A 24,820-nucleotide genomic window follows, 5' to 3' on the forward strand; every position below is an offset into this window, starting at 1 on the left:
ACACAATCAGCAGAAGGAAAAGGCAACCCATTGAATGGGAGAAAATATTTGCAAATCATATCTGATAAGGGGATACTATCCAGATTATATAAAGAACTTTTTTAAGTCAACAACAAAAACTAAACAACCCAATTTTAAAAATAGGCAAAGGACTTGAAAAGACATTTTCCAAAAAAAATATGCAAATGTCCAATAAGTACATGAATCAAGGCTCAGTTGTGATCCAATCAGTTCAGGTCTATTAATATGGTATAGAGAATAGCTAGGGTGTACTATGCTATTATATGGTATAGAGAATATGGTGCTATTATATGGTATAGAGAATAGCTAGGGTGCGCCACGGCAGAAATAGCGAGTTTCTAGATAAGATGATCCTTTACCCAATGGATTTTCAAAAAGCAGTGCTGGAACAACTAGATACCACATGCAAAAGAATTAAGCTGGACCCATACCTCACACCCTATACAAAAATTAACTCAAAATGGATAATAGACCTAAATGTAAGAGCAGAAACTAAAATCTCTTAAATGAAAACAAAGGCATAAATACTTATGACCTTGGATTAGACAATGGTTTCTTCTATATAACATCAAAAGCACCAGAAACAAAAGGAAAAATATATCACCTGGACTTTAACAAAATTAAAAACTTGGGTTTCAAAGGACAACCATCAAGAAAGTGAAGACCCACAAAATGGGGGGAAATATTTGCCAAATCATATATCTGATAACAGACTTGTATCTAGAATATACAAAGAACACTTGCAACTAAACAATGAGAAGACAAATGACCCAATTAAAAAAATGGGCAAACGATCCAAACAGACGTTTCTCCAGAGAAGATAAACAAATGACTAATCTGCCAAGATGTTCAACATCATTAGTCATCAAGGGGGTGCAAATCAAAACTCCAATACGCCTTCACATACACTAGGACAGCTGGCATAGAAAGGACAGAAAATCACAAGCATTGGGAAGGACACAGAGGAAACCAGAACCCTCATACACTGCGGGTACGAATGGAAGATGAGGCAGCTCCTTTAGAAAACAGTTTGACTATTTCCCAAAAGATTCAGCAGAGTGTTACTAATGACCCAGCAATTCCACTCTTAGGTATACACCCAAAAGAAGTGAAAATACATCCACACAGAAACGTGTACACAAATTTCCATAGTATTATTCATAATATCCCCAAGGCAGAAATAGCCCAAACCTCCATAAGTAAATTAACAAATGTAGTACACCCAGACAATGGACTACTACTGGACAATGAAAAGGAACAAAGTACTGATCCACTCTATGACATGGATGAACTTTGAAAAGATCATACTAAGTGGAAAAGCCAGTCACAGAGGACCTCATATTGTGGGATTTCACTTTCATGAAATGTCCACAACAGGCCAACCTCTAGAGAAGGAAAGTAGATCAGTGATGGCAGGGGTGCTGGGGAGGCCAGAAAGGAGGGAGTGAGCCATGGGTAACAGTCGCTGGAGTCTCCTTGTTGGGAGTCCTGGACATATTCTAAAATTGATGGTGGGGATGGATACACAGTTTGCGAATAGTTTGGAAGGCAAGATGGTCCAAAATAAGAAGCTCCTCTGGGAACAAAGGGGGAAAGGATATGGGAAGGACAAGCCGGGAACAGACTGAGGAGGTAATATTTTATTCTGCAGGTAAAAAGCCATGAAATACCAGGATGAAAGGAATACTTGGGAAAGATGAATCTGTATGTACACTGTGCTGAGTGGCTAAAGCAAGCTAAATTTGCCCAGTGGGAGAAGACAGAACAAATATCATAATAAGCTCAGACATTAACTGTTCCAACTACATAGATTAAGTCACAAACTGTCCTCAAGTTGACTCTGAGAATCCTCAAAGAGGCCAATAAGAGCAAGATGCATTTATTGACACAAATGTGGAGAGAAGCAGGTGTTTTCATTAGACAAAATGATCCCTCCTCTCAGCCCATCTCCATCTACTGCCTCATGGGAGATGAATGACTTACCATCTATCATCTATCCTACAACATACTCATCACATCATGGGTTTCTGGCTGACTCTTTGCTGGGCTCAGAAGGAATCCAAGTTACAGTCAGAAACAGGCCAGGTGCACTGATTATCCAGAAGAGAAGCTGGAGAAGGGCACCTGGGTGGCTCAGTCGGTCAAGCATTTCTGCTCAGGTCATGATCCTCGTGATCCCAGGGTCCTGGGATTGAGCCCCACTTCCAGCTCCCTGCTCAGTGGGGAGCCGGCTTCTCCCTCTCCCTCCCACTCCCCCTGCTTGTGCTATCAAACATGTGTGCTCTCTGTGTATCAAATAAATAAAATCTAATAAATAATGGTATGTATGTATGTAAAGCTGGATCTTTCTGTTACCACCATTTTCCCAAGGACTTCAAAACTTCTATTAGGGCATTGATTTCTTAGAACTTCTCTTTCTTAGAACTTCTCTGGAAAGTGGGTGGAGCTACAGGGTATCCCCGTTTCTCAGTTGGTGAAACTGAAGCACGATACTGAACCTGATTCTTTGGCACAGCCCAGAATAAAACCCAGCTCTCCTGAACCTCTGACTAGGACAAGTGCACCACAGTGCTGTCTTCTAGCCTGTAACTCAGATTTGCCCTTGATGGTGGACACGCAGATGCCAGGGGCTCCAGTTTGGTATCTGCTTCCTTGTCCTCTCCAGTCAAGTCTCCATACTTCCTCTGCACCACTTATAAAGTTTGTCCTCTTCCTTGAGCTCTTCTGGAGATTTAAAAGTCCATCATGAAGGGTATTAAGATTACTCAGTACATTGAGTTTATATGGTTTATTTTGCTTAAAAAAATTGGGGTGCTCCTGGGGTTGTAAGTGTGAGCTCTGGCATCAGACCAATATGACAGGTCGGCTTGGGGACTCCTTGTGCCCCCGCTTCCTCATTTATAAAATGGGCATAAAAGTGTCACCGACAATACAGTTCGGATGAAGTGAGCATAGACATGTCAAGGCATTAGCAAGTATGTGTTCAATAACTAGTAGCTAAGAGAGAACATAAAAATAGTCTTCCAATATTTAAATGGCTACAGAAGATGAGACAACTTTCATGTGCCAGAACTAAAACAAACAAGCAGATATAATAAAGCACATTATAACTACTAGAGATGTTTAGCAATGGAATCAGCCAGCCAGAGAGTGAATCCCCCATCCCTTGAAGTATTTATGCGGAGATCCCGAGGACCCCGTGATGCTGTAGCAGGGACTTCAGTCTCAACTGGGCAAACAGGCCAGGTAAATTCTAAGGATTTTTCTGCCTGAAAGCTTCCAACGGCTTTTCCTCCCTCCTCCCAGTTTAGACGGTCTAGGAAATATACGGGCAGAGAAAAGAGAGAAAATCAGGAAGGAAACGTTCTCTTTGAGGCATACAAAAGACCAGAAATGAGAAAACAAGTTTTCAAGACATTCTCTCTGAGTGTGCACCCGGGCTAAACAAACTGCTAGGAAGACCAGGAATAGGGAAGGCAGGACTGGGAGGGGTTGCGGGTGGACAAGGTGACAGCCAGAGGCGACACTCTTACCTCCCCATGTGTATCAGCTCCCGCCCAAGGAGCCCCCAGCCATTGTCATCCTCTGGAAAGGTGACAATCACTCCTGATCAGTGAGGTCTCTAGCCCCCTTCATGAGCACCAAGACCCGAGAATGGGGTTAGGGAAGCAGCTTCCCACATGTTCAGAAACTTCCCCTCTGACAACTCTGGGAGGCTTGTTGTCATAATGGGCTATGCTGTCAACGAAGAGAGACTATTCCGAAGAAAAAGTGGAGACACAGGACCTACCCAGGTGACCATGTTTGAAATAATTTCAATTTTAACGTCTGTAGGGGATACTTGTTGTCTTCTGGCTGGCCCCTTCCTTCCATAGGGAAAGATGCTTCCACTATTTCACGTGGTTCTGATGAGACTTGCCAACCACAGATCCTGGTTCATCTTCCTGGTCAGATGACCAGGTTGGGGAGGGGCTGGCCCATCACCGAATTCTGTTCTCCTGCCACCAGTGCTTGATCCAAAAGGAGGGTGCATGGCCTGGGCAGGACCAATCAGAGCCTTCCAGGAAGGCTAGGGTAATAGGATTCCCAAGAGAGAGATCTCCTCATTCTCTGGAAGAGTGGGCCCCTACCCAAAGGCTGACTGCTAAGGGGCCATCTTTCTCATCACATGAACAGAAGAACTTTGCAGAAGGAAGGCAGTACAGAGAGCTGGAAAAGGTGACAGAGCTCTGTCCATAGTGTTTAAGCACTCGAATCTGGCTGGGACTCCAAGCAGCTCAAGGCTTGGACTTATAAGTTATATGAACATGAAAAATGAATAAACAAAATAAACCTGCAAACAAAACATGAATTTGGAGAGGTCGCAAACTTTCAGACCACAGAAGTCTTTTTCATGGGGAGCCTGGGTGGCTCAGCGGTTAAGCGTCTGCCTTCGGCTCAGGTCATAAACCAAGGGTCCTGGGGTCGAGCCGCACATCAGGCTCCCTGCCCAGCAGGAAGCCTGCTTCTCCCTCTTCCACCCCCCCTGCTTGTGTTCCCTCTCTCACTGTGACCCTCTCTGTCAAATAAATAAAATCTTTTTTAAAATTTTTTAAAAATCTCTTTTTCACAATCCTGTTGAAAGAGAATGTCAGGTTAACCTAGGGCTGAGGAGACTTCGGTGAAGGTAAATAATAAACACAGAAAGTTGTTTGGTTTTCTCTCAACACTCTGACTGGTTACCTAGGATCAGAGCGACTGAAAAAAAATAAATCAGATTCTAGCCCAGGCTGGGTGCAAATTAGGTCTCTAGCATCATATAACCAAGCTAATTTTGAAGGCACAGGCTCTCCTCAATTCTTAAAATAAAAAGCCCCCACACTCCTTGTCAATCACGCAGCCAATTAAGAGGCCTCGAAGTGACAAGCCACTGGATTGTCAAGGTAGATTAAAGACACAGAAGAAGTTTCTGATGGTTGGGATAATTAGGCTGTCATCCTGTTGCATGGCCTGATCCACTTGCCTGGGAGGGAGAGGTGGAGGAGCCCAGAATTATTCTAACAGGTGGCTGAGAGAACAGAGTCCCCTATAAGCCTCACCTGCCTGGCCTAGAGCGGGAACTGGTAAGCCAGAACCAGGGAATGGGAAGGGGGAGGGAAATTCCTGACAACTACAACTAGAAATGGACACAGTGTGGGGCGCCTGGGTGGCCCAGTCAGTTAAGTGACCGACTCTTGATCTCAGCTCAGGTCTTGATCTCAGGGTCGTGACTTCAAGCCCCGCACTGGGCTCCATGCTGGGCATGGAGCCTATTTAAAATTTAAAAAAAGGGGGGGGGAACAAAGTGGATTTTATATCAAGCATCTACTTGCTTGTACGACAGATACCAAAATGCTGCGCCTGAGACGGGATTGATTTGCCCTACAATTTACTTCCCGCCCTTTCGTCAGGGAGCTCTCACAGCAGATTTGAGCCTTCGAATGCATGTATCAATCTTCTGATCGGATTCCTCCCCGCCAGGTCCCAGAAATCACCAGGAACACTGATTGCTTACCTCACCCCAAGGACCAGGAGAACCCCAACTCAAAGAGACCTCGCAACAGCCGCAGCCCAAAAAGCCACTTGGTCCCAAAAGTAGATCCAGTCAGGCCCCGCCCCGCCAATTGCTTTGCGGCAGGGAGTCGCAAAGCTAGTGCTGTAAAAATCCCAAATTTATGGGCCCCTGAGGTCTCCAAGGGCAAATCTGTAGGGATTACTGGAAACGAAGCGAGGTGAAGAAAATGGTATTGGTCCATATCTTCTCAGTGAGATCTGTGGGTTCTTGGAGGAAATATTTCAATGTGCAGTTTGCAACAGATGTTAGCTTCAGCCGCCTTCCCTGCAGCGGGGCTAATATGCAGCGAGGTTTTGCGCAGGCTTTGCTGGGGGAAGGGTTACAGGCCCGGGCCAGGGGAGAATTGTTTGGCCCATTGACCAGGGAGTGAAGAGCTGGTGTGGGTGTGTGTGTGTGTTGGGGGGCAAGGAACCGCAGCCCTTCTCTTGCTCGTCACCCTCATAGCACTAAAGCCTTCCCTCCTGTATTTGCCACCTATTGTTGCTATAACAAATAAAGCAGCAGAAATTTTTTCTCTTACATTTCTAGAGGCAAGAAGTCTGAGATGGTTTTACTGGGCTAAAATCAAGGTGTTGGTAGAGCGGTGCCTTGTCCAAATTCTCCAGCTGCCTCCTTTGGTTCACGGCTGCCTCCTCAATCTTCAAAGCCAGCGATGTGGCTTCTTCTCTCTCTGACCCCTGCTTCCATCACATAATCTTCTCTTTCAATCGTAATCTCATCTCCAGCTCCCTCTTATAAGGACAGTGATTACGTTGGGTCCACCTGGCTAATTTCCTGGATAATTTATCCCTCTCAAATTTCCTAATTCAATCACACCTGCAAAGACCCCTATTCCATATTATGCAACTTTTTACAGGATCAAAGAATTAGGACCTGATATATTTAAGGGGTCATTACTCAGCCCACAACACTTTCTAATAGGGATGTCATACTGAGGGGAAGCAGGCATTCCCAGAGTTAGGTAGGAGTGGTAGGAGTTAGGATTGATGCATGACAGATAATCCTGCAATCTCTATCCAGAGTAAAATATCTTTTCTCTTGAATTCAACTGTTTCTTCATCAGTTCAGCGTCTAGGAATTCATCACAGAGATAAACTTGAAAATGAAAATATAAGGATGTTTTCCCCAGTATTGTTTATAACAGCCTAAATTTGTAAACAACCTAAATGACCCCAGCAATGGGGGCTGGTTAGGTAAATTAAGGAACACCCATAGGATAGCGCAACCGTGCAACTGTAACAGAATGAAGATGACGAGAGAGAGGTATGTGAGCTAATATGGAAGACCCTTCAAGATAGGGGAATAAAATGAGGTAAAGGACAGGGTACAGAGTATGTTTCCATTTGTAAAAATAAGACAAGAAGTGTGTGTTTGTATCTATCTAGAATGTTCCTGAGGGAGATACAGGACAGGCTGTCCTCTCTTGACAGGATGGGCGGGGGTGGAGGTATGGGGAGAATTATTGAACTTTTTTACCATGAACATTTATTACTTTTTCATATGAAAACAAAGCAGTTAATGAACAGAGTGAGGACACTGGTTTGAGGAGTTGACAAATTATTAGCCTGTTCAAGGCACCTACACTTTTGGCCTTGTCCCCCTAACTGCCCCACCCTCATCACCAAGGACAAGGCACCAAATCTCTCACACACACACACCCCACAGGCTCGTTTTGCCCACTCATGTCTCCTTTCTTCCTTTCTTCCTCAAGGTCCTCGTGTGTGTCCTTTAAAGCCAAATTAATTTCATTAGGTTACATATGGGGCTGGAGGGGCAGGACAAGTTGGGATTGTGGGCCATAACTAATTTTCCCTGGCACAAACCAAAGGGAAATAGGAGTGGGCAGAAAAAGAATCTCAGCCTAGAGTCTAACATTCCAAGGTTCAAATCCTGGTTCAGTATGTGACCTCGAACAAGTCACCAAGCCACTCTGAACCTCAGTTTCCTTATCCAAAAAAACAGGAATAATACTATAAACTTGGGGTTATAATAAGAATCTAAATGAAAAATGAGAATATAGAGAATGGTGCTTTGGAAACTTAACAGCACCTCCCCCCCAAGTTAATGCCCTCCTCAGGGATGGTCCTAACCCACATTCAGACCTCACTGGTAGGTAGATGACATGGATGTAGGCAGAGTAACCCCCATAGGATTAATAATATAGGATCTTGGGAGCTGTGGCTGCTGGGTTACCCAGAATGAGACCCATGGCCTCTGCACTTGGGTTTCTAGTCCATAAAACAGAATTCATAAACCATAAAGTTAATAGACAAGGCAGTACATGGTTTAATTAACTTGGCAGTACACCAGGAACCTCTTTAATTTAAAAAAAAAGAAGTCTATTAGGAACCCATGGCCTCTCGATTACTGATACTGAATGAAGAGAACTGCTCCAACTCAAACACAACCGGTCCTTTTGGGCTCACACACCGAAAGCATTGCAAAATTATGTGCCCAGGATCAGAGGGAAAATAAATACAAGACAATCATGAGGTATGTAAACAAGTCTGGCTGACGGTCCCAGGGGTTGGGTAAGTGAAGCGGGGATAAAACCAAAGCCACATGGGGCAACCAACTCTGCCCAGGCCTGTGGTTAGGTCCAGAGAGTCCCATGCCTACTGGTGCTTGGTCCTCTGAGCCCAGGCCTGCAATGCACGGCTCCTTACAATACATTGTCCACATCCTGGACCCCATGCCAAAGCAGGCAGAGGTAGCCCAAAGGACAGCCTTTCTTGGAAGCTCCCCGAGTTCACTGTCCATATTCGAATGGCACTCCACCAAGCTTTTCAGAGAATCAACACTATCCAGTCTCCTAAACTAAATTTAATGTGAAGAATTCACTATCCCTGGAGGTGGCTGTCCTTCACTCAAGTACTGACCTTGATACTTACTAACGAGATAATGGTGAGCAAATTATTAAACTCTCTAGGACTTACTTTCCCCATCTACGAAATGGGTATATTATCAAGTTATCTCAGTTCCAAGATGGCACTTTGCAACATTTCTGAAATCACGTTGCATCTTCTGATTAAAGTATATATTTAATTTACTAATGCTTCTTTTAGTCCCCAAGAGTCTTGTAATAGCACAGATACTCTTTTTTCTTTCGACAGCTTCATTAACATTAGCAACTTTATTCATGAACCAGACAGCTCACAATTTTAAGTTGAATAGTTTAGGGGTGCCTGGGTAGCTCAGTCAGTTAAGCATCTGCCTTCAACTTAGGTCATGATCCCAGGGTCCTGGGACCAAGCCCCACGTTGGGCTCCCTGGGAACCTGCTTCTCCCGCTCCCTCTGTACCTCCCCTCTGCTTGTGCTCTAGTTCTCTCTCTTTCTGTCAAATGAATAAGTAAAATCTTTTTTAAATTTTTTGAAAAATCGAACAGTTCCATGGTTCTAATATGTTCACAGAGTCATGCAACCATCACCAAAGTCAATTTTATCATCCCAAAAAGAACACCTGGGGGCGCCTGGGTGGCTCAGTGGGTTAAAGCCTCTGCCTTCGGCTCAGGTCAGATCCCAGGGTCCTGGGATCGAGCCCCACATCAGGCTCTCTGCTCTGCAGGGAGCCGGCTTCCTCCTCTCTCTCTGCCTGCCTCTCTGCCTACTTGTGATCTCTGTCTGTCAAATAAATAAATAAATAAAACCTTTAAAAAAAAAAAAAAAGAACACCTGTACTCTTTAGCAGTCATTTTCCACTCTTTCTGTCTCTACTTATTTGCCTATTCTGGATATTTCATATACATGGTGTCATACAACTGGTCTTTTATAACTTTTTTCCCTTAACGTGTGTTCAAGGTTCATCCATATTGTAGAAATGCATATCAGACCTTGATTCTCTTTTACTGTCCAATATCCATTATATTAATACGCTATAGTGTATTTATCTACTCATACATGGCTATTTCTACTTTTGTTTTTTACATAAATAATCCTGCTATGAACATTCATGTATAACTTTTCTTAGACACATGTTTTCATTTCTTTGGGGTATGCCAGTAGAAGGGGTGTTGCTGGGTCATACAGTAACTCTACGTTTAGCTTTTCGAGACACTGCCGGACTATTTTACAAAAAGGCTGCACCATTTTATATTTCCACCAGCCATGCATGAAGGCTCCAGTTTCTCCACATCTTCGCCAACATTTGTTATTTTCTGTGCTTTTTTATTATAACCAACCCAGTGAGTGTGAAATGGTGTCTCACTGTGGTTTTGATTGGAATTTTCCCAGTGACTAAGAGCAAACAGTAAGCATCTTTGCTTACCGGTCATTTCTGTAGCTTCCTTGGAGAAATAACTATGCATTTCTTATGCCCATTTTTATTTTTTTTTCTTTTGCCCATTTTTAAAATTGGGTTGTCTTTTCATGATTGAGTTGTTGGAGTTCTTCATATATTCAAGATACAAGTCCCTTCAGATATAGAATTGTACATTTTTTTCTCCCATTCTGGGGGTTGTCTTTCCACTTTCTTGATGGTGTCCTTTGATGCAAAAAAAGTTAATTTTGATGAAGTCTTATTTATTTCTTTTTCTGATTGTCATTTGTTGGGGGGCTTGTGAATGTGTGATATATTTTTCCTTTGCTATCTGGATACATTTATTTCTTTTTCTTTCCTAATTGCCCCCACTAGAAACTCCAGCACAATGTTGAATAGAGGTGGCAGGAGTAGACACCTTCTCTTGTTCTTGCTCTCAAGGGGAAGGCAATCAGTCTTTCGCCATTACGTGTGATGTTAACTGTGTATCTTTTATGGATGTCCTTTATTGGATTGAGGAATTTCCCTTCTATACAGAGTAGTTTGGAAGGTTTGCTTTTGTTTTGTTTTGTTTTGTTTTGGTTGGTTGGTTGGTTGGTTGGTTGATTTGGTTTGGTGATTTTTTGTTTTTTGGTTTTTGTGTGTGTGTGCTTTATCATGAAAGGGTGTTGGATTTTGTCAGATGCTTTTTCCTGTAGATATAATGACATAGTTTCCTAGAGCTTTCTTCAGTGTTTTGCTTGGGGATAGTTGTTTGACCACGTAATAACCTTAGCACAAAGCCCAAGAAGGAACACCTAAATCCTGCCTAGTTGCTGACTGCCTGAGGGGAGAGGAGAAACCCTTTCTCATTATACCTTTAACTCTGGTTAACTTGGACCCTACTTCAAGTTTGGTGGCTTCAATAAGGTTTAAAGGTTCCTGTCATCATGGGTGATTGGGGTCTGAAAGGTCAAGATCAAGGATCACGAGATCAGATCAGATTCTTCCCTGGCCCTTTGGAGGAGGAGACGGAATTAAGAATGGAAGTTGCTTTTCTTTTTCCATTGCTCCCTGCCCTCCCCCCCACACACACATCTTGACCAATGTCTACTTTTACTCATGGGCATTTGAGCCTGGTATTAGACATACTCTCACCTGTTTTGTAAGTTTTTCATAGATCCTCCTTTTGTCCCTGCAGTCGGGCTATAAACTCTTTGAGGGCAGAGACCAAACCTTAAATTTCCCTTAAATCTTTCACAGAACCAGGTAAAACATCCATCACAGAGCACAGACCCGATACACACTAGGAATCTCTGCCTTTTGGCAAAATTGTCAGAGGTGAGACTTGGCCTGTCCACCACCTAGTGTCTGGCAGACGCTGAGCAGACAGATCCTGAGACAAGAAGCCGAGATGCAGAGCCTGGGGTCACCCGAGTCCACCGGTTTCAGCTGCCCTCGTGTGGCTTTGCGGCTTCCTAAGTACAAGATCACAGGAGGCTTTCAAGGAGTGAGTTGAATGTGGTGTTGAAAGAGAAGAAACAGTGCCATGCCAACATTCTTTCAAAACTGCCAGAGAAAAGTAAGTCCCATAAAAGAGACTTTGTCAGTACCTAATGTCACAACGCAGATCAGTCCACCCTGTATTGCCTGTCACTCCTGAGACCGTCTGAAAGGAGATATTGACAAAGTATGCCATGATGGCATCGTTAAATGGCACTGTGACACCTGTCCTCCTCGATATGACAAATGCCCCCCTGGGCTCGGAGAAGCTGCGCTGCTGGGAGAATTCTCACCAGCTGATGGGAAGATAACAAAGCTTTTGAATGAAGACCCCCCCCGTCCTCTCCCCCAGGTCTCCCCGACACATTCTGATTTGGGCCATCCCTAACACAGAAACCAGAACACACTGCTCACCGAAAAAAGAAAAGCAATAGTTCCTTCTATTTTGTGAAAATTAAATCCATGTCTATGACTTGGCCCAGTTCCTGGCATGAGTTAAATATCCAGTGCACAGTCATTCGGGTTCTATTAGCATTATTCTTACGGAGCTTCTGGGGTATCTGTCTTTGAATCCCAGTTCTCCAGTCAGGCAGTCCTGCAAGTTTCTTTGGTAAACATGCCAAGGGATTTCTTGTTTTTGTTTTAGAGACATCATCGGGATGTCTGTGAGCCATTTTGCATGAGCTGCGCCCTGTGCAGACTGGTGAAATGAATTAGTCCACAGAGTTCATGGGCAGGTATGTAGTTCGGGGACTGAGCAAAGCAGGTGCTAATCAATTTTTATTTCTGAAAAGCCAAGGTGCCCATAACACGTCAGGGGCTGTTCTAGGTGCTGGGAATACGAATGCGCATCGGCCAGTCTCTGCCTTTAAGGAGCTGAGATGAAGTGGAGGAGAAGGCAGGATACAAACCCGCTTCAATGGTGGAGTGGGATGACCTGCTCTGACGGAGGGTTGGCTGCAGGAGGGCTTCTCCAGTGAGGTGACGTTGCAATGCATCTAGCGAGATGAGTAGTTCGTCAGGCAGACAAGGAGAGAAACTCAGAGAATCTGGTTCTTGATCTGTTAATTGGAGAAGAAAAATAACAGCTTTCTCCCAGGAGGAGGGAGGGTCCAAGGGCCAAGGGTGTGGACTCTGAATAGACCTGGGTTGACTCTTGTTCTACAGCCAAGGTCTGGGAAAAGAACCACCACAACAAGAGCAACTAACATTTAAGTCAAAGACTCTTTTTTTTTTTTTGTCTGCAAAAAAAGCAAAGACGATAACAGACCTACTTAAAAAAGAAAAAATTAAAAATTAAAAAATTCGAAATAAACAAAAATTAAAAAAAGAAAAAACACATGTAAAGCATCCAAGATGATGCTTGGCTCGTATAAACCTCCAGTAAATGGTAGATTATTACACCTGTCACTGGGGGCTGGTGAAGACTGAGTGAGACACGAGGTGTGAGAATGATTATTGAAAAGAAATCTCTGGGCTTATTATTCCAGACAGAGGGACTATCTCATATAAAGTTGGGAAAACTAAGGAAGCTTTAGCTTTTCTTAAAGGAAGAGTCCTTGAGTGTGGTCAGGATGAGAATGCAGGGTGGGAAAAGGGTGCTCTTTGAACTGAATGATCAGCCAAAATCAACGTCTTGCTTTAATCAGTGAGTTGTGTGATCAGAGAGAAAATCACAGAAAATCACAAAGGGCAAAATTACTGTCACCACAATTCTATTTGAGTGGAGACTTTTAAAACCTTTCTTAAGGGGCGCCTGGGTGGCTCAGTGGGTTAAAGCCTCTGCCTTTGGCTCAGGTCATGGTCCCAGGGTCCTGGGATCAAGCCCCACATTGGGCTCTCTGCTCTGTGGGGAGCCTGCTTCCTCCTCTCTCTCTCTGCCTGCCTGTCTGCCTACTTGTGATCTCTGTCAAATAAATAAATAAAATCTTTAAAAAAAAAAAACCAAACCTTTTTTAATAGTGAAATAGTCACAGAGCTATTAATAACATAATAACAATACATAATACATATAAAATATAAAGAAAAATTTTAAAAAAGAAATGCCCATATATTCCCCACACCCAGATTAAACAGATGTCAATATTGTAGTATTTGCTTTAGATCTTCAGCTGTGGGTTTTTTTTTTTAAAGAACTGAAATATTAAGGATACTACGGAAGCTCTCAAACTCACTCAGTGTGCAGCTTCCCGTATGTTATCACACTTTTACTAGCTGTATGTAGCATAAACAACATATAATGTTCTCGGGCTTCTTAGAATTTCACATATGTTGTACCATATCGTATTGTTTTACAGCTTGTATGTTTCACTGGGCATTGTTTTCAAGGTGGCCCTGTGTTGCTGGATGTAGATATGGTTCATTGATTTTAGCTGCTCTATGAGGTTCCCTTTGAGGTTTATACTTGGGCCCAACAGTACTGCTTCTAGATGTCTCCTTAGGGAAATCTTCAGGCACGTGCAGAAAGCAAGAGGCCTCAAGAAGTTCACTGCAGAGCAGCTCATAATAGTGGAAAAAGTATGGAGAGACAACTCCAGTCATCTACTGCTATGAAACAAACCTCCTAAACTTGGTGGTTTAAAACAACAATCACTTACTCTGTTGATGAGTCTTCCCTTTGGGCAGAGCTTGGCAGTGAAAGCTCCTGATTGCTCCACGTGGCATTGGCTGGGGTGGCGGGAAGGCTAGCAGCTAGAATCATCTAAAGATTCCGTCGTTTGCTCACATATCCGAGGATTGATGCTGGCTGTGCATCCGACTGGGACCTCAGTGCATGGCTTCTCCAAGTTGCCGGTTGGCTTCCCCCCAGCATGGCAGGTGAGTTCCAGGAACAAGCATCCCACGAGAGCCAGGTGGACACGCAGGGCATTTTTAGGATCCAGCCCCAGAAGCCCTATTATCATCGCTGGTGCCCACAGTTAATTGGTTGAGGCAGTCACAAAGGTGCACACAGGTTCAAGAGGAGTGTCATGGGTACATTTTAAGAGCATATGGGATGGAATGCCTTACAATGACCACTTTTGGAAAATACAATTTGCTGCCAAACCTAACTGCCCATGGTATGGGACACACGGTATGTGACACATGAACATGCAAAGAAAACCCGGTTTATGGGGCGCTTGGGTGGCTCAGTTGTTAAGCGTCTGCCTTTGGGGCTTAGGTTATGATCCTGAGGTCCTAAAATCAAACTGCACGTCAGGTTCCCTGCTCATTAAGAGGCCTGCTCTTCGCTCTCCCACTCCCCCTCCTTGTGTTCCCTCTTTCGCTGTCTCTCGCTCCGTCCAATAAATACATAAAATCTTTTTTTAAGGTTTTATTTTTATTTATTTATTTGATGGAGAGAGAGATCACAAATAGGCAGGGAGGCAGGCAGAGAGAGATGGGGAAGCAGGCTCCCCGTTGAGCAGAGAGCCTGACACAGGGCTCGATCCCGGGACCCTGAGACCATGACGTGAGCGGAAGGCAGAGGCTTAATCCACTGAGCCACCCAGGCTCCCCTAAATAAATAAAATCTTAAAAACAAAACAAAAAAACCTGGTGTGTTTGCTCTTGTTTTAAAAGCTACAAAAGGGTGGGCACCTTCTTACGAGGCATCAACATAACTCCGTTCAGAATAAAAAGAATGAAGTGTTTGGGGAGAGGATGTAACAGGGACTTTGCATTGGTCTCTATGGAGGATGAAAAGATATTACTGTCAGACACCGAGAACATCTTCCTCCCATAGAGAACTCTCAGAAACAGGCACAAGGGAGAATTCATTTTTAAGGTAGTTTCCTTTTTTCCCCTCATGAATGGTGTGAACAAAATCTCCTCGTGCTAAAAACTGAGGACTTAGAACAGTTGCCAAAACTGTGTTTCCTCAAAGGCATATTTTTGTACTGACTCCAGAAAACCCCTAAAGGAGACTCTGAACGTCTTGGATGGCAGCATAGTGGGGGAAGAGGCATGAAGAGCTAGGAAGCTTGGGTTTGAATCCTGGATTCTATGTGACCCCAGGCAAGATATTGAACTTCTCTGTGCCTCAGCATCCTTCCATGGACTAGAGAGGTGAATACACCACTTACAATGTTTTTGTAAACACTGTGTTAATTCAGCGATTCTGCTTACATTTGATAAGCTCTTCAAAAGTATTAGCTCTTGGTAGGAGTCATGAGGGAGAGCAGATTCTGAAAATTCGAAGTAGCTTGCTCCAAATCTGGATTTAATCATGATCACTACCCCCAAGAGTAACGCCCAGAATGCCCCTAGCAGGCCAGATAATTAACCTTGGGTTCTCACCTCAAGGTTCTTCTCTGTCTCCATTCATTCACATGTGGGCCTTGAAATAGTCAAGACAGGTGGCAGGAGACTCGGCGCCTTCCCATTTCACAGCCGAGGAAGCTGCGGGCAAGTTGCTGCAGGGGCCCTGCTGGCTAAGGGAGAGGTTAGTCCATTAGATGCGTGTTTTCTTCCCCAGTCCCCAGGTGTCCCTGATCCGGCTCAACCACCAGCTCCTCTCCCGCCCCACCCCCAAGGCTCGGGGCTGGAGAAGCAGAAGGGAAAATTACTTAGTGCCTTTTGGCCTCATATTCCTTAGGTCTACTTAGTCCAGCGCTCACAGGGTTCCCTTCGGAGGGCATTTGGCACGAATCCTGACCCAGGGAGAGCCTCAACAAATACGACTTAAAGTAGGGGTGGGGGCGAGCGGGAGTATCCTCCTCTTCCATCCGCCCGCCCAGCTCTGGCAAACTCCCAGGTCTGGAGTGTCAACGGGGACCGAGGCATTCTCGGGATCGCGGACCCCCGGATCAGGTGCCCCTGGAACCTAAAGGACCCATGTTGCCCAGGATGCACCTGGCTGCCCTTCACCTCTAACCAGGTCCCTCTGGGCTCCCTCCTCGGAGGCTGCCCGTATTCCTCGTTCCCCTGCGGAATCCGAAAGCAAACGCAGAACCTGGGCGCTCTGCTCGCCAGGGCTCGAACCCGTGGCTGCGTTTACAAGACCAGCGCGGTCTGGAGCGGACAACTAGACGCTGGCCACAGCCTCTTCCAGCGGCGGGAGCGGGCCGTGGCGGGCCGAGCTGCCTGCTCCGTCCACTCGCTACCTGCTGGCGCCAACCGCTCCGCGACCGGACGTTGTGCCAGCAAACGGGGACGGGGGTGGTGCTGGAAGAGATGCCCTCCACCGCTGTCCGCCTCCCAGCGAGTCTCGGGCCGGGCTCCGCCACGCGGCGCGGGGCGCGGCCGAGCGGCGGCGCTTTGATGTCGCGCGGCCACACGGTGGCGCTACCGCACCGCCCGCTCTCGGAGGCCAAGGCCGCGGGGCGCCCCGCGCGGGGCTAGCGCCCGGGGGAGGTTCCGTGCGGCTGCTCCTCTCTCCAGCTCCTCACTGGGGGCTGGTGCGGGGGTCCCGCATCTTCGAGGTGCGGAGGCAAGGTGAGGGTATTTCCGGCACTCTCCCTCCCACGCCCCAAACGCGTACCTTCCGGACACATGGACTTACACTGCCCCGGGGCCCAAGTCCCTTAAAGGTCTTCTAGGCAAAGCACCTTCCTTTACAAATAGGGAAAGAGAGGCCCGAAGAAGTAAGAGTCCTGGCTCTAGCCTCAGGGGAGAAGCCCAGACAAGCAACTCTTCGGTCCTAAAAAGAAAGGGGGTGCGCACAACTAAGGGCGGGGGAAGGTCTCACGGGAGATTTATTCCCGATCCTGGGGCCTGTGCCCCCCTCCCGGAGATCGAAGTTAACCTGTTGCACCTATGAGGAAACGAGGCTCAATACTGGTCAAAGTCACAAGGTTGAGAAGTGATATTCAGCCCCAGGCCTGTTACTGTACTGTCTAGTCTGTGACCTTCCTGGACACAGAGTCCTGTCTCCTGCCTCCGTAGCTTTCAAACACCTTCTTGGTTTTTTGGTTTTTTTTTTTTTAAAGATTTTATTTATTTATTTGACAGAGAGAAATCACAAGTAGTCGGAGAGGCAGGCAGAGAGAGAGAGAGAGGGAAGCAGGCTCTCCGCTGAGCAGAGAGCCTGATGCGGGACTCGATCCCAGGACCCTGAGACCATGACCTGAGCCAAAGGCAGCGGCTTAACCCACTGAGCCACCCAGGCGCCCCACCTTCTTGGTTTTTGATAGTGACCTACACACGTCTCTGTAACTGAAAACAACACTTATCCTTAGCGTGCTATGCTCTATTTTCTTTTCTTTCCTTTTTAAATTTTATACTATATCTTTTCTCCTTTTCTTTTAATGCCGGGTATGATCTGCTAAAAGAATATCACTACTCATTAGTGGGTCCTTCGTTAAAGTTGAAAATCACTGTCAGAGGCGCTGGCTGGGCTCCCCCAACTGTAAAAATCTATGGAAAGCGGTCCATGTAGGAGGCCAAAGGCAAGACCAAGTAAAGCTCCTGGCAGACCTAATCACTTAGAATTTAATATTGGACGCCCCCGTTTGCAGTTCTCCAGACAGTCTTCCTTTAAGATATTCCTAACTTCGGGACACCTGGGTGGCTCAGTGGGTTAAGCTGCTGCCTTCGGCTCAGGTCATGATCCCAGCGTCCTGGGATCGAGTCCCACATCGGGCTCCTTGCTCAGCAGGCTCCTGCTTCTCCGTCTGCCTCTGCCCTCTGCCTACCACTCTGTCTGCCTGTGCTCACTCTGACAAATAAATAAATAAAATCTTTAAAAAAAAAAAAAAAGATATTCCTAACTTCTGGGCCTCCCCCCGCTCCCTTCCCTCTCCTCCTAGCTGCCTTCTCTCTCCCTCAGCCTCCTCACATTCCATGGTTTTGCTCTCTATCCACCATTCCAGTCCTAGCCCTGCTCCTGGGTCCTTTATTCAGGAAAAAAAAGCAAGGGCTCTCAGTCTGTCAAAATATTGGTTTCTCTTTTCCTATCCCCTGTGCCAGAGGGAGTTTTGTTTAACACAAATAAACACACAAACGCACAAATAAATCCACAAAATAGATCTTTTCCTGTCTGGCCAGCTCACCAAAACAAAACACAATAAAACCGATCCCTCTCTCTTCTCCCAAAGACATGCAAACCTGCTCGAGGTATTCCCTCGCTTATATCCCCGAGGTAGCTCTTGGCTAGCCTGTCCTCCTCACCATTGCTATGGTTACGGAGCCCTCTGCGACCAGGTCCTGCTCCCTCCACGTCAGCCTCAGAGCTCACCGCTTGCCCACGATGCCTCCTGAGCCGCTCCTGCCTAGCCACTTCGTGTTCCCTGAGTGGACACAGCCCAGCGATCTCGCCTTCGCTCACTTGCTCGTTTGCATTCCTCACCAGATATGCCTGGACGGCCCCTCCCTGAACTCCGCTCAGGGACTCCTGCCTCACCTCCACTGGGAAGCCCTCCTTGACTTCTCAGGCTGGGGGAAGGGCTCCTTTTCGGTGGTAACTGCCTCTGGATTGTCTGTCCCAGCATTTAAAACTCACCTCAGGACTTTTAGCCCTACTTGCCGCTCTGCTCCTGTAGATGGAACTCCCCAAGGGAGGGCATACGTCTGGCACAGTATCCTAAAGACAAGCATATTGGAACCCTTCAATGCCCACTTGTTCAATAATGGAGTGAAGGTGTGAGACCCGCTGCTTCCCTGGCAAGGTAAAATCTGACTAAAGGACTCTCTGGAGGGGGTGGAGAAAGGGAAGGGAGGTCTTCAGAAGCAACATGAGCTGTAGGGCTCTAGAGGAAGAGGAAGATGGGCAGTAGGTCGAGGGCAGTAGGTTGAGATGTTCATTGGCCGTAAGCTTTTACTTTCTTTCTTTCTTTTTTTTTTTTTTAACAGTGGTGGGCCAGACCCTTGTTCAATTTCTTCTTTCTCCTTCTCTGGGACAGATCTAAGTGTTCCCCCCTCTCCCCACCACGTGTTCCCCCCTCTCCCCTCCACATCCTCCTCCAGCACTCAGCACAGAGCACTGACTGTGCCTTTGTTCCATGAGATGGACACTGGAGGTGGGTTTCCCAGAAGGAGGTCCCTAGCATCCTAGGTAACCATGCGGGTGGGTGTCCTAAGTAGAGGAGGCAGAGTATTCCAGGGTCTCTGAATGTCTATGTAGAAACATTACTCTCTTGGCCCCTCTTCCAAACCCCTCCACCTCAAGGAAATTGTGTCCTCTCTCAGGGGAGGGTGGTAGCAGTCAGCACCGGCTAGGTCAAATTGTGCTAACAATATCTATAGGATAGGATTTAAAACCACACCCATGCTTTTCTGGCTCCCATGACAGGCCCAGGAGGAGTCAGCAGAAAGGCTCAGAGTACTGTACTTAGTGATGCAAAGCCACCATTTCAAGCCAGTTCTTTAAAGAGAGTCCTTCAAATGGGGTCCCACACTGGTAAGGAAAGGCTCTGGCCTGGGAGTGACTCACTTCACTTCTGCCCACAGCTCGAGGGCCAGAGCTTGTCCCATGGCCCTGCCTGCCCACACAGGGTCCAGGACGTCCAAGCCTCCCAGAAGCTGGGACACTAGAGATCCCTCCACACTGCACTAAAGACTATCATAGGGGGCAAAGAAAAGAAAGTCAAAATCGAGGGCAAAAGGGGAACATGGAGGCTTTCAGAGAAGTAGGCACGTCTGGTTATCCTGGAAACATCTTCAATTTTTGACTGGCCTTGAATAAAGCAAAGCAACCATACACGTGAATCCAGTCTTAATGAATGTGGAAGACGGAGTTGCTCATTGGACTGCCACAGTGCATTTGCCCTTCCCTCAATGCCGTTCCCCTGGGTCTGCTCAAGCCCAAGCCAGCCTCAAAGGGCCTGCCATTCCCCAGAAATCATCCCTGGTAAATCCAGCCAGTTCTGACTTCTCTATTCCCACCCACCTTTCACCGTGGCATTTAATCCCATTTAACCCGATCCCATACTTCAGACCAGTCAGGTGGGATTCTCCTAGCATTCTGTTTTGATACAGCTTCTTCTCCCTGGTGGCAAATTCCCTGAGTTCAGAGTCAATCTCAGTTCTTGTTCTGTGTCATCTATCCCCCCTCCCACCCATCAGGGGAGGCCAGGTTTTCACTCAATTCTCATGTTCTGGGTCCATGTTCTGGGTCCTCGTCCTGTGCCCCATCTTGGGAAGATGAAAACCGACATGAAAATGAATGCAAGGGGAGGGCTCAAGATGGAAAGGACATGATTCCCCTCCCCTCAGTCCTTAAAGGTGCCCAGGAATTGCTTAAAGTGAATCAGATCATCCTTTGACATCCAAAATACCATTGCCTATTTCTTTTATGACCATGTTATCATTTCTGTTTAAGTGACGGCTTCCTAAAGGTAGATCTGTCCAGCATTCTATGCCTCTGTGCTGCTAGGATCGAGGTCTCCAGTCACGTGTGGCTGTTGGGTATCAGAGACTGAGCAACTGTATTCTTAACTGAATTGAGCTATCTTGTAAGTACAAAAAAATACATTACTTTTCAGGGGTACCTGGGTGTTTGAGTCTTGATTTTGACTCAGATCATGATCTCAGGGTCAGGAGATTAAGCCTTCCATCGGGCCCTACATTCAACACCAAGTCTGTTTGGGACTCTCTCTCCTCTGCTCCTCCTCCGGCTCTCATTCTCTAAAATAAATACATGAAATTAAATCTACTTAAAAATACATCAGATTTGGGGCACGTGGGTGGCTCAGTGGGTTGAGCCTTCGGCTCAGGTCATGATCTCAGGGTCCTGGGATCGAGTCCCGCATTGGGCTCTCTGCTCAGCAGGGAGCCTGCTTCCCCTTCTCTCTCTGCCTGCCTCTCTGCCTACTTGTGATCTCTCTCTGTCAAATAAATAAATAAATAATCTTTAAAAAAAAAAAATCAGATTTCAAAGTCTCATCTCATTAGTATTTTCCCTGTTGATTATATTTTTGAAATATAGTATTTTAGTTCATGTCAAGTGAAATTGATTCTTAAAAAAAATAATTTCACTATCTCTTTTTACTTTTTTAAAATGTGGCTACTAGAAAATTTAAGGCTACCAATGTGTTTCGCCGTGCATTCCTTCTGAGCAGTGCATCTCTGGAAAGCTTAGGGTGGGATTTGGGTGAGTTTATCCACTTTCAAGGTACCATTTCCAAAGCTGCAAATTGTAACATTTGATCATACTTTAGAGAAGTTCTCACAAGGATGACATTTGAAGTTTGGGGCCTTTAAGTTTTCTTTCTCTTTATTCACCTTTTGGCTTTTCTTCCAAACCTGTAACTAAAAACCAAACTAAAAACATCTTATTTATTTCATAAACTGATCTCCAAATCTTAACTTAATAGCAATTGCTGCTCTGTATTTTACACACACACACACACACACACACACACACACAGAGACAACCCTGTGGGGACCACCATTTTCCCATGTGTAAAGCAACATGCCTGATTGCTGGATTAAGCAACGGAAATTAATTATTACAGTAATTACTCGGCCACTAAATGTTTGAATGCCAGACCTGACATAGTGTCCTGGGAACCACCTTCAGCTTCCAGAATGCATTAGTATCGACAGGGCAGCTAGAGCAATGTATTTCAAGAATATTTTCGTCTGAGGCACTCGCTGGTATAAACCATATGCCTTTGCTTGGGGCAGTGGGAGCTATGCACTATGCCACAGAAAAAAAGACAGCTGGCTTTTGGTACCCATCTCTGCAAGGTCAGGAAAACATCAAATGCCTGAAATGAGAACCTTTAGTCTTCAAGGTGGCCATTCAGTAGCTAGTTAGGCAATGGTAGAAATTAGTGCCTGGGGGTGGTCCTAGTGAATTCCTTCTAAACCATCTTTTTTCTCTCTCCATTTATTTTTGGCACTGTCTTCTCCACCCACGCCCCTCCCCCCATCACCTGCCTTCTTCCCTGAGGCCAAGTCTGTTCAGGGTGGAGAAGAGATTTTCTTTAATGAGCATATCCAGGTCAAAACCAGAGATTTAAAAAAAAAAAAAAAAAAAGCCGTTCTAGAGTGTGGGACTTCCACAGCAAGAAAGCTATCCTGCCTCCTTGTCACTGTCTGTCCATTTCTCCCACGCGGTTCCACCTTCCTCTAGAAGGCCTGTGATGGCTGACAGAGCGAAGGCTGGCCCAGACTGGGCCCAAGTGTGGATTTCTGTGATGAAACTATTTTGGTCACTTGTTCCTTTTGCACCATGGGGTAGGGTTTGAGCTCAATGGCAACAGGCACATCTGCACAGCTTTCTGCACTTTTTCCCCATAACTCATTCAGGCAAGTGACCGTTTTAGGATATCTGGGGTCTCCGAGTAATTCTCCCTGAGACAATCGTATTGTTCCTGCTTTAAAACTGTCAGTTCAACTCAGAAAACTCTTAGGCCACATGTCAGAGGGTATCAAAGACTGTGGCTTCACTAAAATCCAGATGAGACACTCCAGAATGCTCAGACGTCTGAAAGGCTATCCTAACTCATCTAGTTTTCGTTCTGTAGGTCAAGGCCAGAACTATATATAGCTCCAAAACAATGGGTCCCCTAAGCAACTCCACAATCCCAAATGCTACAAAGTTACCCCAAATGTTCCCTCTTCCTCTTAAAAAGTAGCATCACCTATTATTAAAAAGAAATTAATAACAACTAATAGCTGTATAAGCCACTTTATTTTCAGGCAGTCTGTTACATTTTAGAGTTTCATTTTATTTAATCCTTATAATATATTAATTCAAAGCATATCTATCTCCCTATCTCTTTATTTTAAGTGAACTCTACACCCAACCTAGGTCCCAAACTCACATTCCTGAGATCAAGAGTCACCTGCTCTACCGACTGAGCCAGCCAGGCGCCCCCAAAGTACACTTACCAAATGACTGTGGTCTTGACAAGTCCCTCCCTCATGAGGCTCCCATTCCATTCTATCACCATGGAAAGATTTGAGGAGGACTCAGAACAGTGCCCTGGGCCACATCCTCTCTGCCTACCTCTGACTTCAGCTGGCGCTGGGATAGACAGTTCCTCAACTCCAGTGACCTATCCCTTGAGGGATGAGGGAGGGACAGATCTCATCCCAGAATAAGATGCAGCCTTCAAGGGCAGGGAAATTTGCCTCAAAGAATGAAGACGGGAGGTGGTAGAGAGATGTTGGGTCTTTCACCCTTAAAGGAAAGACTTTCCAACTAATTCCTTGAAGATTGTTAATAGGAGTAAGTCCCACTGGCTTGCCAGGGCTTATTAAGGCCCCCTTGATAGGCTTTTCCTCCTTCTCTGCCCACCACTCGCTGCTGCTTCCCTCCTGCTTCCTGGATGACCTCCCAAATAAACTATCTCTACTCACATCCTTATCTCAGGCTCTTCATTAAGGAAACTCAAACTGGATTATTAGCCCCATTTTACAGATGCAGAAACTGAGTCAAATTGCCTTAAAGTCTCACAACCAGGATTTACACCAAATTTGCCTGACCCTGGAGCCCATGAATTCCACATCTGTCTCCCACCTCCAGCCACCTTAGTGCTGCCCCATTCCCACTAGAATTTATACTGGTGGTCCTTTTCAAAGGAGCCCATTCCATCTTTGGACAGTTCTAATGACTGGAAAATGTGGAGTGATATTCAGCTCATTTCTCCATCCATCCATCCATCCATCCATCCATCCATCCATCCATGTGTTTATGCCTCATCAGCAAGCATATGTTCATCAGGGTCTAGGGACCAGATACTGTGCTATGCACAACTCTAAAGAGGCAGACCTGGTCCCTCCGCTCAGAGAGCTTCCTGCCTGTGACCGATAAGCATGGTGGGTGCAGGAAATGGGGCTTTCCATGTGCCGTGGGAGCATGGCGTGAACACATCACCCAGCCAAACTCCCTCTGCAGCATCCTCAGAAGATGCTCCCTGCTCCACACAACAGCCCTGCAGGTGGGGGCCACAAGTATCACATCCTCTGCGATTTTTGATGTTCACGTTCATCAACCCAGGTCTGAATGGGCCTTGACAGCAGAATGGAGCTCACACCTCCAGTACAATCAAACAGAGACCTGATGCAATGTGCACCCCCAGAATGAGAGAGGAGACCCCGCCCTCAGCAAGGAGATTGGAAACCAGGGCTGAATCTCGGAACCTGCCCCCACGTTTAGTGTTTGGAAGACCCTGTTGGACTTCTGCTGCTGACTCATGCATGCCCCACTCCTCAGCTCTCCTTCCTTCAAAAAAGTTAGCAGCACAGGCCCAAGATGTCTGGATAGATCCTACGGCACCAAATACAATATTAGAGTCCATTTCTCCCGTGTTACATACATGAGGAAGTAATTCACATGGATAATTAGTGGGTAGATGTCTTTGGAGTCTGCCTTATAATAAACAAATTGGTCATGAAACTCTAGCCTTGTCTGCTTTCTTAGCTTTCAGAAGGCCCCAGGGCAAAGCAACCCACTCTGTGACTATTAGGCTGCTGCTGGGATGGAATGGCTCAAAAGCAGCCACAGAAGTGGATTATTTGCATCTAACTTTCCCTGCGGCATGAATGAAAGCTCAAGTTCGATTTCCCACCCTCTGATCTATTAAGTTTTCTTTTGGAT

The sequence above is a fragment of the Neovison vison genome, chromosome 13, assembly GCF_020171115.1.
Source record: "Neovison vison isolate M4711 chromosome 13, ASM_NN_V1, whole genome shotgun sequence".
Lineage (NCBI taxonomy): Eukaryota > Metazoa > Chordata > Mammalia > Carnivora > Mustelidae > Neogale > Neogale vison.